This window comes from Callithrix jacchus, chromosome 3, assembly GCF_049354715.1.
Source record: "Callithrix jacchus isolate 240 chromosome 3, calJac240_pri, whole genome shotgun sequence".
NCBI lineage: Eukaryota > Metazoa > Chordata > Mammalia > Primates > Cebidae > Callithrix > Callithrix jacchus.
The window spans coordinates 84,137,665-84,158,218 of NC_133504.1; the positions used below are offsets into that span (position 1 = coordinate 84,137,665).

At 37.4% G+C, this 20,554-nt stretch overlaps 1 protein-coding gene and 1 long non-coding RNA gene across 16 annotated transcripts in view; one reads left to right on the plus strand and one right to left on the minus strand.

The window, feature by feature from the left end:
• Positions 1-20,554, minus strand: part of ANK2 (ankyrin 2) — a 589,059-nt gene that overhangs the window by 355,987 nt on the left and 212,518 nt on the right. The window lies entirely within an intron of this gene.
• LOC118152396 (uncharacterized) lies at positions 325-19,513 on the plus strand. Its single transcript, XR_013532985.1, has 3 exons — positions 325-547; positions 11,520-11,631; positions 19,378-19,513. It is a non-coding gene; the product is annotated as an uncharacterized LOC118152396 (long non-coding RNA).

A 20,554-nucleotide genomic window follows, 5' to 3' on the forward strand; every position in this document is an offset into this window, starting at 1 on the left:
GAAACAATGTTAAAAAAAAAAAATCTCAGTTCTCCAAAGCCCTTGAAAGGCTTTCTCACTCACTATTACTTCTAGCAGAAAATCTTAACAACTTGTCAAAGATCCAACAGGGGACACCAAACCATTTTTCTTTCCCTTTGGGGCACATAGCTAGACCACTGTTGTGGGTTGAACTGTGTCCCTCTAAAAGATACGTTCGAGTCCTAATATCTAGCACCTGTAAATGTGACCTTATTTGGAAGTAGGGTCTTTGAAGATGTCATCCTGTTAAGATGAGGTCATAATGGACTAGGGTGGGCTAACCCAATGACCAGGTGTCCTTATAAGAGGAGAAAAAAATTATATGTAGAGACACACACAAAAAAAAGATGGCCATGCAATGACAGAGGCAGAAATTGGAGTGATGTAGCTACAAGGCCAGGGATGCCACGGATTGCCAGCAACCACTAGAAGCTCAGAAAAGGCAGAAGAATATCCTTCTCTAGAGCCTCCAGAAGGAATATAGCCCTGAGGACTCCTTGGTTTTGCACTTCTAGCCTTCATAACTGTGAGATAATATGGTTCTGTTATTTTAAGCTACCCAGTCTGTAGTGCTTTGCTATGGCAGTCTTAGGAAACTAGTACAATTGTATTTTCCATTCTCCCCTATAGTTGGTTGCAGCATTGAGATTGAGTTCTAACCTGTAGAATGTAGGTGGAAGTGTATGCTACTTTCAAGACTAGTTAATAAACCCTCCCATGAGTAATCTCTAATCATCTGCTGGCTGAAAACACAGGCAGACAAAACCTAGAAGGTAGAAGAGTAAAGACTGGGGAAAGGCTGAATCCCTGAATTACTGTGTGGAGCAGAGTCCCTCTTATTCCCTTTTTTTATTAAACCTCTAGGACACAAGTAACTTTTTCTCATGTGAGTTTAATCACTGAGATCATGGTGTTGTTTATGAAAATAACCTATGATAACTGATCATATCTACCCTTGTTTTTAAGCTAATACATAGTTATATTTTCACTTTACAATGTCTATTATATGACTGGCACTCTCATTGCACTAACATTCTTAGCTATTAAAAATTGATCCTATGTCCTGGATTAAAGGCACTGGTCTGGTAAGAAAGGGAACCACAGGGAATTACAGGGAGATCAGAAGAGGTGAGGTGAGGAATATTGTTTATTAGGGGTGGGTAGCTCAAAGGAATGCCTGCCAGATTCTATAGAATCACAATTTCAGAGCAGCTTCTGTCCACTCTCCTTTTCCTCCTGCCTCTCTTCCTCAATAAATCCTTTGTTTCCTTTTCTGTTGCCAAAAGTTATTGCTCTGACCATGGTGGTCTCCCTTCTTGACTCACTGAGAATATAAACACAGAATGCTTGCCTGCCTTATAAACAAACACATGACTTTTTTGAGGTTCTCTAAGAATTCTTTTTTCTTTCTTTTTTATACTTTTGCTATCAGTGAGGAAAAGATATGGAATATAAAGATAACAAAGAAAAAATACAGCTTCCCAAAATTCACAATAAAAAAGCCCTGGTCAACCAGGCACTGTAGCTTATGACTTCAAGACCAGCCTGGGCAATATAGTGAGACCCTGTCTCTATTTTTTTAAAGCACCTTGTATTTGTAGGAGTGTACACAGAGTTGGAGCCAGATCTATTTCTGGGCCTCAGGACTGCTCTACCACAGTGCCTTCCCTGATTTACTAGGTGTCTGTCCTAATGTTAACCTATACTTCTTTTCCATAGAAGACCTGAAAGGACTCTATTTAACAGTTCCACCTCCTTGGAAGCTAAAATGAGGATCATAGCCCAGGCAAGAGGCGTTTTTCATTTATTTCTCCCAGTTCTTAGTAGTTACACCATCGGCATCAGCAAGAAGTACTTCCTCTCCCTCCTTGAAATCCTTTAATTCCTCTCTATTATGTCTTTCTCCTCTATATTTATTTATTCCTTTATTCATAAAACAGATTTTTGGGGGGTCACTGACTACTATATGCTGGACCCCATGCTAGTTGCTGGGGCTTTGGCATGAACTAGATAATCTTTTCCCTTACAGAACTTACAATCTAAAGCTAGATGGTCATAGAACTAGAAATACAGTAACACCCTCTGTAGGAGATAAGGGTATTACAGAAGCATGAAACAGAGACCCCCAACCTAGTTTAAAAGAACAAGAAAAGTTTCTGATAAAAAGTGACTTGTAAACTAAGAAGATTTGAATTGTAAACAGAAATTACCTCAATGAAAAAGAAGGTGTAAGTGAGAGTTAAAGAATCATTTGAGCAAAAGCAGCAGCAATGGAGAATGCCCTCTGGTGAAAAAGGTCGTAAGTAACATTGGCAGAACTGAGATGAGGCCCACATAGTTGAATGGTAGCTTCCAGCCAGGCCTGCAGTAGTGACTCCATCATAGGCCTAAAAGTATCACCAAGCATGCTTATCCATAGACTATCAATGTCCCATGTATATCTGTTATGAACCAAATGTTTGTGTCCCTGCAAAATTCACATGTTGAAATTCAAGTCCCCAATGTGATGATATTGGAAGACAGGACCTTTGGGAGATGTATTAGTCAGCTTTCTCTAGAGAAATAGAACAAAGTGAATATATAGAGATAAATAGATGAGGGGATTTATTATGAAAATTGGCTCACACCACTGCAGAGCCTGAGAAGTCCCACAATAAAACATCTGCAAGCTGGAGAAACAGGAAAGCTGGTGGTATAATTCAGGCGAGGTCAAAGGCCTGAGAATCCAAGAACCAGGGTGAGAGTGGAGGGGCTGGTGTAAGCCCTGGAGTCAGAAGGCCTAGAACTGGAAACTCTGATGTCTGAGGGCAGGAAGAGATGGATGTCCCAACTGAAGAAGACAGAGAATTCACCCTTCATCTCCCTTTTTGTTCTATCTGGACCCTCAATGGAGTAGATGGTGCCAGCCCACATTGGTGAGGGTGAATCTTCTGTACTCAGTCTACTGATTCAAATGCTAATCTCTTCTAAGAAGTATCTTCACAGACACACTCAGAAATAACATTTACCAGCTATCTGGGTATTCCTTAACCCAGTCAAGTTGACACATAAAATTCATTTATCACAGGAAGTGATTAGGTCATAAGGGCGGACTGCTCAGGAATAAGTTTAGTGACCTTAAGGAGAAACAGGAGAAAAATTATTTCTCTCTCAGTCATGTGAAGATACAGTGATAAGACAGTCATCTACCAGCCAGGAAGTGGGCCTGGGTCCTCACCAGACACTGACTCTGCCTGCACTTTGATCGTAGACTTCCCAGGCCTCAACCCTATGAGAAACAAGCATTTGTTGTTTAAGCTACCCAGTCTATAGTGTTCTGTTACAGCAGCCTAAACTAATATAGTACCCATGTGTGATACCTAATCATTATTATATAACTTGTGAACCATGTAGTAAGATGGCCCTGTTAGCCTATGGAAAATATTTCCCTAAAACTAGGATGTTATATACTGGTGATATGGCTAAAACGGGGCAGATTTTGCAACCATGTAACATACTTCCTCTTAAGTTTTGGGCAATATGTTTAGAGATAGAAGAAGCAGTCTTATGCCTAGGCAAGAAGAATTCCATGACCATCAAATTGAGCACATCTTTCCTGAAGAGCTGGAGACATTTGAGAAGCCACACCCAGCAACATCCTCAGCATGATATCACCAGTGGTCCTTTGGTAAAAGTATATTATTTGTGCTTATTTCAGCACATTTAAACTAAAACATGGTGGGGGCATGGGAACGTGCCAGAGATGGCAGGGAGTAAAGAGCTCAATAGACCACGTTGAGGATTTGGGATTTGGACCTAAAAGCCATCAAAGCCATTTAACAGTTTAAGGAGAGAGGTGAAATGATAAAATTTGAGGTTTTTATAAAGAGCATTCCTTATAAAGAATTACTGAATGGGAACTAAGCAGAGAATGGATGTGACAAGAGGTATCTAAGAGTCTATAACAGCAGTCCTGGAGAGAGATGATGGTGAGGGGTGGACAGATGCATTAGTCTGTCACCACTAAAAGTGTTATATTCACAAGTCCTTGGAGGAAATGAGAAACAAGAAGAGGACAGTGAGAAGGCATCTTGCCTAAACAGAAAGAGACCTCATCATCACGAAAGTCTCACATGGGGAAGGGCTCACAAAGAAAAATTTGTGAAATCCATTTCATTTGACAAAGGAGAGAACAAGACCCAGAAAGATTAGGGACTGTTCCCAAGGTACCACAACTAGTTAGCATAGGTAAGACAGGACCCAGGCTACCCACTGAGTAGCCTTTACACCATGGTCATCTTCACACGGATGAACTTAAAAGCCAGCTTAAATCTTACCTGCTATGATTTGAAATTAAGGAGACATATATTCTTGCTTAAGGTGTAACAGACCACAGAGAAATGACTCCACTAAACAACTACTCCCCTTAGGGAATGATTATGGAAGGAAAGACCTTTGTGTCTGATGTAAGTATGGAGTGTGTCCTTCCTGAATTGCAGCCAGCTCAATAAAGGTTTCACTGAGATGAATTTTAAAGTAGCAGCAGCAGCAATTGGTTAGAGACCTGCTTGTTTTCACTTTACACCAGTCCCATGGTGTAAGGTTTACCAAAGAGGTATTTGGTTGCAAAATTTACCCTGTCCAATCTAAAAAGAGAACTTTTAGAAATCATGACATACAATTTTAGCACCTCACTTCACCTGAGACAAATATTAAATTTAGCCTAGTGATTTATTCTGTCTTATTTTACATAAATATCAGCAACAATATTTTAGATCAAATGTAGAATTTCACAGAAGAATAACAAAATGTGGGTGAGTCACCACGTACATGTTCCTGGCTAGGTCAGTTTTTTAGGACACATTATCATCTGCTTGCTCTACTATACATTCAGTCTCTAGTGATATTAGTTCTTGAAAATAGCTGTTATAATTGGGTTTTCCTGTAAATGCAAATAAATAGCACATTGGGGCACACTGTGTCCTTGGCAGATATATTTTTCCAGTGCAACTTAATTTTATTACTGTAAATGTTTTCTATCTTAAACCAGTTTAAAAAACCACTTACGTCAATTTTTTTTTCTTTTAACAATGAAGAAAAAGTCTGGGTACATTGATAAAAAGTCAACAAATAACATAGGGTCTCCATAATTAAGTTCAATATAAATGTAAATCATATTTTTAAAAATATGTACCCATGGTGGTAATGGAATTTGCAAGAACACAAATAATCCCAGTGTTAGACAGTAACTTAGAAGCCATCATATCCAGCTCCTACCTCTCAACAAGTAAGAAAATTAGAACTCCCTAGGCTATGTTATCTACTCAAGGTTGCATATACAGTTACGCACTTTGAACTAAATTCTCAGTTTTCTTATTCCTAATCCAGTGTTAATATATTCTAGTGGGGTGTCTTTCTGCTAAAATGAATTCAGGAAGCCTCCCTCCTCAGCAAACACATAGACTCTGCAATTGCTCAGTGCTCTAAGAGTGAGAAAAAAATACATAAATCATTATCCACGAGGCAGAAATGTTTCAGATGTTTCAGACATTAAAAGTAGAGAGCTGAATAAGAGAAAACAATTTGTTGTTGCCGTTGCTGTTTTGCAAAATGCTGCAAAATACCCCAAGTTACGATCAGGAGCTACTATAACCAAATTGAAGTAAAGGAAGGCAAAAAAGGATTAACTTGGGGATGAGCCTGTTTTTCACAATGTTACCCTTTGCCAAAGGATCTCAAGAATAGTGGAAACCAATGATAATATGAACATTAAAGCTTCAAGGAGTCTTTAAACAAATAGATATAATAAAAACTGGTTGGCAAAGGAAGTCAGTTTGCTACCTTATCACTCTGTGAATTAAATATTAATGATGGACCACTTAAATTCTTTCCATTTAGGAAAAAAAAAGTCAACAGAAAGATTTTATTACCTATTAGTGTTCTCTAACTTCTAACTACCATTTAGTCAGGAATGGTGGTATTCTAATTACCTATTGGTATTTTAATTACCAGGAATGGTGATATTCTAATGACCTAATGGTGGTATTCTAATTACCTATTTCACAGCCGAGGGGATTCCAATCTTCTTTTTCTTTTTTTTTTTTTGAGACAAAGTCTCACTCTTGTCTCCCAGGCTGTAGTGTAATGGCTCAATCTTGACTCACTGCAACCTCCACCTCCTAGGTTCAAGCGATTCTTCTGCCTCAGCCTCCGGAATAGCTGGGACTACAGGCACCCACCACAACACCTAGCTAATTTTTTTATATTTTTAGTAGAGTAGTACGTTTCATCATGTTGACCAGGCTGGTCTCAAACTCCTGACCTCAGGTGATCCACCTGCCTTGGCTGGGATTACAGGCGTGAGCCACCACACCCAGTAAAGGTGTTCCAATTTTCTTATTGTTGAGAAGTAGGAGCTGGATAAGATTTCTAAGTTACCTTCTAACATTGGGATTCTTTGTGCTCTTGTAAATTCCATTACTACCATGGGTACATATCTTTTAAAACATGATTTATATTTATAATGAACTTAAATATGTAGGCCCCAGGTTATTTGTTGACTTTTTATCAATGGTAAATTGCTTTACAAAATACCTCATAAACTTACTGTCTTAAAATAATTTTATTTTGCTCACAAATTTGTGTGTCAGGGATTAAGGAAGGTCTCAGCTGGCTGATTCATTCTGATCCGTGTGGCATCAGCTAGGGCAGCTCGGGCTGGAGGATCTACTCCTCCAATGACATCCTTACTCACATACCTGGTTTCTTGGTGCTTGTTACTCTCTCTTTCCCTTCCCATGTGGAATTTCATTCTTCAAGGCTTCTCCACATGGCTTGGGTTTTCACTGTATGGCAGTCTGAGCAGAGTTGTGTTCTTTTATTGCAGCTGACTTCCTAGAGGCCAGGAAATGGCAAGTGCCTATTCAATTAAAGGCTCTGCCATATTTTATTGGTCAAAAGCAGTTACAGGCCCCTCCAGATTCAAGGGGTGAAGAAATTGACTCCACCTCTTGCTGAGGGGTAGGTGGAAAGGTCACACTGCAGAAGAGCATATAGAATGAGAGTCATCTTAAAAAATGTACTAGGCCACAGATGGCCAGCAAGTAAAGTAGGCCAGAGAGAGAGAAAGTAGACAGGCTGACTTTACATACATACTAGGGGGTCTTTTCCCAAAAGGACAGACTCTGCCAGCCACAACTGCAGTGTTCTGCATTCCCTTTATTCATAAAAAAAAAAAAAAAAACAAGTTAGCAATGTGAATTTCTGAAACGATCATATATTACTGGGTCAGGCTCTACTATTTCCTCTCAAAGCAAAGTCTTTGTTGATCTTTGAAGATGAGTTTCATGTATCTTACTTCCTGAATGTGAGCCACTGTCTAATCAATTTACAGAAATTCTTTCATATTAAACTGCCGTGCAGCTTTTTTTGAACTTTCTCTCTTTAGCCTCCCACTTTGCACTCTCCTTGGCCACTCCTCTTCTATATAACATCTATATGACCTCCTAACAGCCTAAAATTCTACTATACAAAAAAAAAATAATTAAAAAACAAGCTTAAAAATTAAACAAAAGTATATCATAGCTTAGAACTAATTTGAGCTAATGTCTAAGAAGAGACATGTGTAGTACAAACATATTTGTGTGTTAGCTTCAAAGCCTATATAGGAAAATGATTAGACAATAATAGAGTTGAAAGAAAATTTATTAACTTGTCAACAACCTGCTACTACAGTCTACAATTTCGTCTTTAGTTGATTTACATAAATATTGGATATTATTTGTGCTGGTCCTTAACAAAACCTATATATCTGACAAATTCCCTTGTTCTCTTCTATTTAGGCCTTATTTATGTTTCTGGCTTAGAAGTAACTCTAGAACAGAAAATATCCACTTTAATTATTTAATCTGCTTAACTACCAAGAACAAATTGTGCATTGGGCCTTGATAATATGCTGATAATCAGACCTGGAGAGTATCCAAATTCAAGTAGGAAAAACAATCCTCCTCAAGAAATTTCATCAAGTCCTACACAAAAAAACTTGGGAACTAAAGCATGGTCAATCCTTCTATTTTGGTCACATTGACTATACAAATTACTACATAGTATCTGCTTGCCAGTTTATCTTGCATAAGTGTCAAAAAAAAAAAACTTTCACCAGACTGTTAATTTGCAAAAACATTTAGAGTATAACAATAATCATACATTTAATGCTATACAGATTGAAATTGATGAGAGCAACTAAGTGAAATAGTATTTCCCAAATCTAATCAGTTGGGCCCTAGAATATTAATGCCACACTTAAGCTGTTCTAATTAAAACTGTAGAAATCTAAGTAAATATTTATTTATATCCATTGCTTTACAACATTTCCAATTTTATTTATGCCTAACCAATTATAAGAGTATTTCCTGGGCTCATAAATCTCTTTGCCTAGAAAATGTTAAACCGTGAAGGAGCTGAGATCTTACCCTACTTGCAAGCTAACAAGTTAGTTTGCTACAATCTCATAGATTGTGGCAGAAGATATGAGACTCCTGGGTCAGAAACAAAGAGCTATATTTATATACACCACTGCAAGCAACATTAGCATCAGCATTTTTGTGTCAGTTTCTCTGCTCCCAATTAAAGTAATGTGTACAGGCTAGATAGCTGTCTGCACATTCAACGAGCTGTGTACCAGAAAGAAACCCTGAATTTAGAAAGCCTGAATCTTTTATAGTGGGCAATAAGCATGTGTGTACTTTGCTCCAGCAGGAACCTTTATCTATTATACTGGCTAGTAAGCATCTCAGACTTTTGCTTCTCTGTGCTGCTTGCTATACCAACATCTTTGAAAAAAATAATTTAGAACAAAGACAGTCAGTGCCTCTACTTGCAAGATATACAGAAATACCTGGTGGCTCATGCCTGTAATCCCAGCACTTTGGGAGGCCAAGGCGGGCAGTGATCCCGATTCGATCTCCCAAAGTGCTGGGATTACAGGCATGAGGTCAAAAGATTGAGACCATCCTGGCCAACATGATGAAACCCCATCTCTACTAAAAATACAAAAATTAGCTGAGTGTAGTGGCATGTGCCTGTGGTCCCAGGTACTCAGGATGCTAAAGCAGGAGAATCACTTGAACCCAGGAGGTGGAGGTTGCAGTGACCTGACATCGTGTCACTGCATTCCAGCCTGGTGACAGAGCAAGACTTCGTCTCAAAGAAAGAAAGAAAGAAAGAAATGCAAGAAATCTACAGAACATTATCTCAACAGAAAGTTTCTTATATATATATATATTTTTTTACTGTACTTTAGATTCTGGGGTACATGTGCAGATCATGCAGAATTGTTGCATAGGTACATACATGGCAATGTGGTTTGCTGCCTCCATCCCCCTGTCACCTATAGCTGACATTTCTCCCCATGTTATTCCTCCCCAACCTCCCTACCCCCCACTGTCCGTTCCCTAGTCCCCCGCAACAGACCCCAGTGTGTTATGCTCCCCTCCCTGTGTCTATGTGTTCTCATTGTTCAACACCCACCTATGAGTGAGAACATGCAGTGCTTTTCTTCAACAGAAAGTTTCAAAAAACGTAGGTTATTTTGCTGTTGTGGTGCAAAGTGTGAATTTGCCCTTTGTCACAGTCTAAATTTAAGTGGAAACTATATGAGATTTCCTTTAAATTTCCTGCAGGCATACATATCTGTTTAGTAAGATAAACAGTTAGTTTAATTATACACATTTTGAAGATTATCTGTAGTCTTACCCAAATCACTATAGCATACAATCAGAAGCAATGGCTGAAGGTCAGTACATACAGGTTTTAAGCCCTATGCTGTCATTAACTAACAACATGGCTCGCAACAAATTATATAAGTTACTTGGGTCTCAGTTTCTGTATTTCTTCAAACGTGTGATTATTCTCTAATTTTTCTCCCAGATAATTTTCTTTTTTGTTTGTTTCAAGCCCTGGATGTGGCATCCAAACTCCTGATAATTTTCTACTTTTTTTTTTTTTAACTACTAAAAGTCCTTGAATCTATGAAGCTACATTTCAAAGTGGAAAAAATGACTCAAAGAGAGTTTAAGGAGATTAAATGGCCAGTGATTCAATATCAGACAGAATGTAATGTATCTATCTTCGTTTTCAATTCCCTTTTCCTTTTCCACTAGAAAACACAGACATTAGAAGACATATGAGACTATGGAAACTAATTTTCTCAAGGTCAACAAATACAGTTGGAAAATAATGAAGAACAAAGAAATGCTGACAGTAATGATGTAAATTATTTAGACCTGAAAAACAGTTTTGGCAGTTGTACAAATGCTATGGCATTTTACCCATTAACTTGGACAGAAATTTTTTAAATATACTATGTTTGAACCTCTAGTAACTTTTCCCGCTCCTCTTTCCACTTTCTTACATAGAGTAAATAAAACATTTTGTTTTCTTAGGAAATAAATCTTAGGTATTCCTTTCATTCTCTATTGCTCCACCCCTTTTTCTCTCCTACCTGAATTATTTTAATCAACAGGATTTGCCATCTCCCTGCCTTCATGTTTCCTCCTCCAATCTTATTTCCAGACAGTTGTATTTTTATTCTTCATTTAAAAAAAGCTTTTTTGTCTTCAGCATCTTGAGAATAAAGTTGAAACATCTCCAACTATTGCTCAAATTGATCTACACATTCCTGACTTCAAGCATTTTACTTGAAGATCTACAAAAGGGATAGATAAATCAAAATACAGTATGATCAAATTTTTATTAAGGAAGAGTTATCAGAGCTTCTAAGAGGAGCATTTGTTATAGCAGCATAAACAGGTTAAGACCAAAAAAAAGGATCATCAAATCCTATTTTCCTGGGCTGGTGAAAAATCTCCAGATTAAAAAATTCCTGTTCTATTTTCTTTCATCTCCCTAAAACCTACCTGCCTCAAGTCCCAAACTGACCATGAGGCTTTTTCCATAAATGGCAAACTATGTTGAACTTTCCTTCTCTTTTGATCACTATGCCACCTCTTGTCTATATTAATTACACAAGCTAGTTCTCATTAACTGCTTAATACCCATCTGTCTTTTCTTTCCATCTGAATAAATCCAGAACTCCTGCTTCCCAACCCAGCTGTAGCATACACCAAAAAAAAAAAAAGAAAAAGAAAGAAACCTTTTGCTACATATCATCTTAGTCTCAGTGAAAGCCACTGTTGGTATCTGTTATATCTTCCACATACTCACAACATCTGGAGTAGCAGAAACTCCAATTAAAAAATAAAAATAGATGTCAATCCAACTTAGAAAAAGGATGAGGTTCTCAAAGATTGAACACAAGATTTGTTCCTAGAAATTATATTATATATGACTTGAGTTCCTAGATAGCCCACAAAAGCATTTGTTCCCTGCAAAACAGTTTGAAATTATATCTAACTATTATTATTATATCAATTATACCTAATGAATAATTAAGTATAATTAATACAATAATGTATCTATTAATAATGTCTAAACTGTTGTTTTAAACATTTCTTCTGTAGGAAATTGAACTTCATACTCCAGTGGAGTTACCAAACTGCATTTCCCCATTATAGCAGCATAAGCCAGGAAGTGGAGAAAAGAGAAGAACGTCATTAAGTGGGAAAGAATCAGGTAATGTGCTCATTCTCTACATTTTACCAGAAAGATTGTCAATATTTCTTCAGCAAACATTATTGTGCACCTGCTAAGTGTCAGCTTCTGTTCTCCTTTTTACAGATACAAAGATAATTTAGACATGATTCTTGCCCTCAAGGACATGCATAAAAATGTACTCTCCTCTCACTGAAAATGTGTTCCCACTTTCGCTTAAACCTAGGAAAGTTAAAACCACTCCCAGGAGGTTTCTTTATATTGGCTGCAGTCTTTACTCATCACCATTTTCTTTCTAGTAGTGCTGGTCACAGAGCAGGCAGTGTGTATTTCTTGATCAATTGAATAGATTAAAGATAAATCAAGATTACTCAGTTATTATTAGCTTAATTGAAAAACTACATCCAGTTATAGGCTAAATCAAAATACAAACAAACAGCAGATGCCTCCTTTTTGCCAATCTAAAGAACATTTGTGACCCAGTAAAAACTTACCTTGATTTCCCCTATTGATATAATTGTCATCCTTAAGGTTTTCCTATCAAGGTTCCTATCTCAAATAATCTTCAAGGTTTTCCTATTTCAATATTTAACCCAGGTCTTCCTGGGAGTCAGAGCTTCTTCCTCTTGAACTATTTAGGAAATTCCCAGAAAATTACTCATTCTATTCTGCTAGCTAACTGGGCACGGCAACATACTCACGGAAAAATGAAGCAAGCAAGAAAAGAGCAGATCTACCCACTGGGTCTGGAGATCTGGCTGGCAAGGGAGGCTCAGCCAGCAAGCCAAGGCACATTGTTAAAGATAGTTAAGAATGCTCTACCTGTAATTCAAACAGCCAGGCATCTATGGTGTAGGAGTGAGGCAACGGAGGAGAGAATCAAGGCAGGTGATTGCTGGAGGTTGTCAACATGTGGGTGCCAGTAACAAATGGGCAGTTAAATTAGTTAAATGGAAAATGTCTATTTGTCTTTTATCATGAAGAGTTGCAAACATGGATGGGATTCTTTATAATATTGGATATGGGCAGTAATAAAAGTGTCAAATTCCATCTGGCAAAGCTTGAAGTTTAGATATTCATACATATACACAAATTTCTTTCTCAAATTGTAACTATTGTAAGAGAAATAAATCTCTTTTCTCGAAAAATATAACTAGGCATGTGATAATAACATTAACATAGCATTTGATGTGCGAGGAGTTTTGTTTTGAGTATTTCCTAGATTTAATTCCCTAGAGAGCACTTTTCCCCTATCATGCCATTACAGACCTTGAGCCTTTTGTTCTGCTTTATTGGAGAAATAGGACATAATAATCCCATTCCTGGGATTTTTACATTCCATTTTTATATCCTATTCCCGGGATTTTATTAATCCACCACTAATTGGATTACAACCATGGGCAAGTCACTTTTCCTGAATTTCAGTGTCTTAATTTCCAAAATAAGAAAGTTACACTATAGTTGACTTCTGAGGTTGTAATCCCGGTTTGGTAGGCACTCAGCCATTCTGTCCTCATATAACACAAAATAGAGATGTTATCCCATGCTACATTGGTGGCAACATAGTATTCCTTGGATCCCTATTTATTAGGTTCCTAAGGCCAGGTAATATGTAGTTTTGCAAATACAGGGGAAAGACCACTTAATTTTTCTCAAGTGTAATCCAACTTAGCCCAATGTGGACAAATGGAATAGTGCTTGTGATTCTAAATGGGCACACATGCTTTTCCTGATACTGGAAGCTATTTTACGATACAGTGAATGTCACCTGAGATCTTCTTAAACTCACTCCAAAATCGGATTTCTCCAGAAAAAGTCTAGGCTTTCCTGGGTAGAAGAATGTTTCAACTGAAAGTTTCATAGCAGATATTTTCAGAAAAGATCCATCTACAAACACTTCAGTGAGTGTTCTAACTCAGCCCAGGAGCGCTATCCTAGGAGGAAAACACTACGGGGTGACTGTCTCTTTGAATAATATATTTTTTTAAAGTCATTTAATTGTAAAAGAGTACTTTCCTTTTCTCTCAAGTGATTTTTAGCTCTTTCACTGGTATCACTGACTTTGAATAATAGAAGTAGCTGCTTTTTGGCAATATCTCGAAGTCATGTTACAGCCTTACTCATTACTAAGTGAAAGATGCAAGGACTATACAAAACATTTCTGAGACTCTATTTCCAGAGTCCCAACACCAACAGTACCAGACTGGGAAATTTAAGGGTTTACACTCTCAGCATGGAATCCCCCTCTAATAACAGTTAAAATCATGAAGGTAGGAATGAAGAATACCCCGCACTGTAAAAGGACTCAGAGGCAAAACAGTATCCATTGCCTCACATTCTGTATACTCAACCCACGCCCTTCTTTGACTCTCCACACAGTTTGTGCCCCAGGTCTGGGACAAGGCCATCTAACAGGTTTTCTATATTAGAAACCAATTCCGAAATCAGATCAACAAAAGAAGACATGAATTCAAAACATTCGATATCTCTTTCTCCCTCAAAAAACAAACAGGCTTATGATTTGAGTTGCATATATTTTTCAAATAGTGTGTGCAGACTTAGAGTGGAACAGTAAGTACAATTGTTAATTAGAGTCAAAATAATGCTTTGATTCATTTGTGATAGCATTAACACTCCTGTCATGGATTTAGGGGATGTTTTGGTTTGAGAAGTTCTTTATGTCTAAGGTACTCGATTGAGCTCATCGAAGAGTTAAGCTATAACTTGAACACACAGTAATTACGTCTAATTATGACTACCTCAAAACAACACACTATGATCAACTTAAGTGAATACAAATGTCTTGTTTTAGAAAAGAGAACAACGGAAAGAAAGAAGAAAAGCACACAGAGAGTTTACTGCAGGTTTTGCATACTCTTGTATTTGATATTAAGAATTTGTTTTATTCATCATGTGTTCTCCATTTACTAAATAATAGGGGAAAGTGTGTTCAGATGGGATTTCTCAATTCTTCTTTAATGAGAAGCTTCTCCTAGCTACCTCCTGCTGAATGCTGCAGTTACATCTGTCCCACCCTGATAACAAAAGAACAAAAGAACAAACCACTGGTCTACTTAAGGTTTCATCAGTGATAACACTAAATCATCAAGTCAAACAAGAACACCAAAAAAATAGAAATGGGGTGGGAGGGAGGGAGATGAAATAATATCTTTACTTTAATTATACTTCCATGATTGAGTAAACCTCATTTTAAGTGGCTCCATCCCTTAGGAAGAAGTTTAGAGTCAAATCATCCCCGCTTACTAATAAGCAAGAAGTCAGTCCATCTGCCCATTATTCTGCAACAGTCCCCAAGGCATCCTCTCTGTTCTTAAATAAATAGATCCAAGGCAAGATGAATGAATGGTTCAGGGAAAGATAAATATCTCCAGATAAATGCAATAAAATAAAATTTTGAGCCAATTAATAAATTATTATAAAAATAATTTTTTCTAATGCATCTCAATAGGCGTCTCATAGATACTAATGTTATATAGCTCTTCTGTTTATTTTAAATTAAAATTTGTAATATATTTTAAAGAGTTTTTGGCAAACTTCAAATTAGAGTCACAAAGCTGGCAGACAATTCAATTCAGCTATTAAGTATTTTTCAAGCAAGCCAGTATCTTAAATCTTAAAGAAAAATGACCATTCATTATCTTAGTGAATCTTTCCAGGATGGTAATTTTACTATTCTCTTTGTCTCTCATAATATTTATCACTCTGATAGTCCACCAAAATGTCTTTTTGCTTTCATCGAGCCCATTTTTCTTCCATCTCAATATAAAGAGGAAATGATCAACATCCCCCTCATTTAAAAATCTTTTCCTATTCTTGAAAGTGTCTATACAAGTCATTTTTCAGCTCATCTTTTTTAATTTGCTAAACCTGTGCTCATATATGGCCTTCTTTTCCTTCATTTTCTATCATTTGGATTATTTTTTAGCATTCTTTAATTTACCTTTTAGTTTTTAAAGTACCTTAGTCATTCACAAACATAGAAATAATATAAACCACAGTCATCATGATGCAGATGATTTTTTAAACAATAGCAGTGAATTACTGATTCATATTCAGCTTGTAACAGATTTTTTCCTCATTTTTTCCTTCATTCCTTGTGCTGAGTCCAATACTATATTCACGTTACAATAGGCATTATACTTTTCTATGTAGGATTTTTATTTTCTGCTTTTAAAACTACTTTAATTTAATTCTATTTTTTGAGATCTCACCTTAATTTGAGCATCAAGGACAAATCTGACAGACATATTCTAGACTCTTAATCAGGTAGCCCCAAACCAATCCTGTTATTTGAAATCTCATCAGTAAGGAATTGAGTTATGAAAAATTGTGTAGGTTCTTTTGTCAAACATTCTCCTTCTTAAACAGTTCATCCAGGCTACAGATGACCACCTTGTTTAAGAAGATATCAAGTGAGCCACATATAAGCTGATCCACTCTCTAAATGGTTGAGCTTTCCCTAAAATATTATTTGATTATTTTTAATGTTATATAAACAACTGACTCTTCTCTGATTTTATTTTAGTTTTACAGATGAAACAGGCTTCATTTTCAAATTACCTTTCTATTCACTATTATTTTGTTGCCCTTTGATAGTATTTATAATTCATGTAGTACACAAGATTTCTTAATTTACATTTTTGTTTTAGATAATATAATTATTAACTTTCATGTGGAAAACTATACCTCATTAGCAAGTAAGTTAAAAAGTAAAGCAGATTCAGATTATACATTCCAATGTCAAATAGAACAATGAGAAAATCATGTAAAATTGTATGGATGTTAACCAAATGACCAGGTATTCATGTTTTATTATTTCCCTCACAGAATTTAAGAAAAGGTCAATAGACATCTCCATAACTGGACCTCCTTAATCTACCAGGCCATTTTGAGAGTGGTGTTTTTGGCTGTCAAGATAACTCAGTTATTCTGAGGCGTAGGTGGACAGAGAGCAAGCACTGAGTAGCTCACGGCAACTCACTGAATCTTGGTGGGCCTCAGACCCACTAATTACTGTAGTTTCTTAAGCCTTCAAGGTCTGTTTTTTAAAGAACTCCTGCCCAATTCATTTATAATTATCTTTTTAAAATACCCAAATCTATCTAGGCACAGTGGCTCATGCCTGCAATGCCAGCACTCTGGGAGGGTGAGATGGGAGGATCGCTTTAGACCAGCATGGGCAACACAGCAAGACCCTATCTCCACAGAAATAAAAATTAAATATTAGCTGGGTGGAGTGGTGTGTGCCTGTAATTCTAGCTACTCAGGAGGCTGAGTCAGGAGGATTGCTTGAGCCCAGGAGTTAAAGCCTGTAGTGAGCTGTAATCATGCCACTGCACTCCAGCTTGGATGATAGAGTGCCCCATTTCTAAAAAAAGAAAAAAAATCCTCATATTATTTATCTAAGAATGAATAACAAGTAATACACAATCCACACTTATGTATATGTTAAAAAGTGCCTGGAGTGTTTCCAGTTAATCTGAATCCAGCTTTTTATTTTAATCTTCTAAATCCACTCCATTGTGTTGACACCAGATATAATCAGGTCTTTAGAAGCTGAGTTGCACTAACAGAACACATAGTGACATGTTATTCCAAGACATTAGCTTATATTAATACACAATAATTGAGTTGACTGAGTACTTCAATCTCCTACCTGAGGAGACAGTGTATGTTAGGTTCACATACAGCAATATATAATGGAATTAGATGGTCTTTGGGGTATCTTTCCTGCAACCTGGGAGTTAATGAATCATTTTTCCTCATTGTGGAAATAATACATTTTTTGTTGTCTCAAATACAACGGATAGACACTCTATCTGCAACATTCTTCTCATTTATTTCAGGTTTCTTATCCCAAAACCTGCTTCAAAACAAACATGTTATCTTAGTGGGACAAGGTCAATTTATAAATTAGGCCCCTAAACAAAAAAAGAACCCCTTTTACTTGAGTTGTTGCAAAATACATCTCCAGCCTTCCTTCATGCCTCCAAACATAATTGGTTTTTCCTCCTTTGTTCTACTGTGTCCTTAGAGCATGTCTCTGTTGTAGTGCTCATACACCATCCTGCAATTATTTAGTGTGTCAGCTTCCTGACTACACAGTAAACATCATGAAACAGTCATCTTTGCGTTTTATAATTTCCAGTGCCTAGCACAGTCACTGGCACAAAATAGGTGCTTAATATATGCTTGTTGCATGAACAAAAGAGAACAAATGTTCTCTCCATTTTCCTAACTTGCGGTATCCTGACCTCTGGACAGTCTCACCTGTTTTCCCCTCTGTTCAGAACCACATTTGTTTGGCCACCTTCTATATCCCCACCCCAGGTCTCAACCTAAAGGTCATTACATCTGAGTAGCCTCTGTCCCACTGGGTCAGGTGCTTGCCTACTCTGTGCTCTCACAGTATTTTATATTCCCTCATCATGGTACTTGCTGCACCCTATTGCAGTTGCTTAATTGCTCACATCCCCTACTAGACACAAGCGAACAAGCAAATTGTTTACTATTGCCACTAAGGCAAAATCCACAGTGTGTGTTAAATAAATGTTTGTTTGATGGATTATCATCAGTCATCTATTTTAATAGCTTTACCGGAGTAGAAGAATATTTGAAATAAATAAATGGTCAAGTCAGGGGAATCCACATTCTACACCATCTTATTGTGCTATTTTTAACATAAACAAAATTATGCCACAATATTCCATAACAAGCTGATAGCATACTGTAAACAAAAAGTCAATCATTTCATCCAAAATCACCATTTCCAAATAAAGTCACTAGTCTCATTCCTCTATATGAGTTTGTTTTTGAGAAAACTTTAACAAATAGACTTCTATTTCTATGTATTTCCATTTATTTAGATACCTCCCAATAAGGAGTTATGTTTAATTTTCTGCAAACAATAGGCCAAGAGGAATTTTTAAATTGGTGAACATGAAAGTGTGCCATAACATTCAATAGGGATAAAAGGAAATAGCTGTAAGACGCCTGGGGACATAAGCTCTTCCTTAGCTCTTGGCAACGTGATATCATGCTGCAGTCTCCAGGGCAGAAACATATGGTTCAGCTCCAGTCATGGTGGCCCAGGAAGGAGACAGACACTGAGCTCAGTAGAAAGGCTGCAGGTAAACAGGCAGTGCTCAGGTTCTGACCAATCAGCAAAGATAATCACACAACACTCTTGGCTCAGACTGACCCCACAGTAACTTTATCGAAGCATAACCTGCCTTTAAGGATTTGTTCCCAGGGATCTACAGATACTTACAAACTAGAGTGACTTTCTTTTTTTTTTTTTTTTTTGAGACGGAGTTTCGCTCTTGTTACCCAGGCTGGAGTGCGATGGTGCGATCTAGGCTCACCGCAACCTCCGCCTCCTGGGTTCAAGCAATTTTCCTGCCTCGGCCTTCCGAGTAGCTGGGACTACAGGCGAACGCCACCACGCCCAGCTAATTTTTGCATTTTTAGTAGAGACGGAGTTTCACCATGTTGACCAGGATGATCTCAATCTCTTGACCTCGTGATCCACCCACCTCGGCCTCCCAAAGTGCTGGGATTATAGGCGTGAACCACCGCGCCCAGCCTAGAGTAACTTTCACTCTAGGAGACATAGTGTATATTCTGTAAGCTGTGAGTTAGTGATGGTACTAAACTTCTGAATATATACAAATAATGAGTCATAACTTTATTGATCATCCCACCCAAAAACTGTCAAAATATTTTATGTTTATTCACATACCATAGAGGGGTTTGCACATGCAAAATACCTAAGTCAAGAGGAGACCATCACTTACTTTCCAAGATACCAAAGACAATGAAGAGGATGTATCACCATCCAACTTCAACCATGCACAGGTGCTCCCCATATCCAGCACACCACCTTCACTGAAACAGATGGATTCTTCCACTCTCACCCCAGCCCTTCTTCCTTTGTGTTCAACCTCCTGGAAAAGCAGCATACCTCTGGATCTTCCAATTTTTCACCTCTAATCCCTTTAACCTTCTTCAGTCAGCCTTCCATCCCAACTACTGAAAAAGCCACCCTTTCCAAGGTTTCCAATAACTACCTCTTAGCCAAATCAAATTGCTTCTTCCCGTGTTTTATTTTTTCCCTTCAAAAGGCCAGTCAGCAGAGTCTACTATTATGAAGAACTCCCTTCTCCTTGATTACTCATCATCCTGCACTCACAGACATGATCCTATTCTCTCCAGCTACTGCAAACTATTTTCTGTGCATGCTATTAAATCTTTTCTATGTTTCCCCATTTAACATTTGAGCCTTTTCTTATAAATGACTGTCCTCAATTTCCAATGCTCCTTGTCCACAGAAAATACCTCTATAGGTCAAATTTTCCTACAAAAAAATCAATCCAATGAAAGTTTTGATGTGATAAAAATATCTGATGACCAGTTGTTGATCTACAGTTAAAATGCTTTGTTGATATAGTCAAAGAGGAAAGAGTAGACAGTTTCTGTTATCAAGAAATTTAAAATTATAGTTCCCTGGCGCAGAAAGGGATCTTAGAGATGATCTATCTTCAGGATATATATCCCAGCAATCTGTGGGCTGGACATGGCTTCATTGTGTTTAGTTCAGTCCACATGGTTTGGGTTTGAGTTATATTAGAATTCACATTTAAAAGTCAGGAGATTTCATATAAAGATCTTTTCACTTCTGAAAACTCGGATCTGGCAATATTGTGTTCCCATTCCTACATAACAACAGGTAGAGCTAAGTTGCAGTGGTCCCCTTTAAACAGGGCATTTACTTTCCACATGTGGGATCTCAAGTGTCCATGACTACATATTATGGCACTCATGTTGTTTCCTTATAGTAAAGAAGGAAAATAATGTACCATGTACCCTTTGTCTATCACATGCCAAGTGCAAAATGACCAAGAAACCAAGCAAGTCTTGGGCT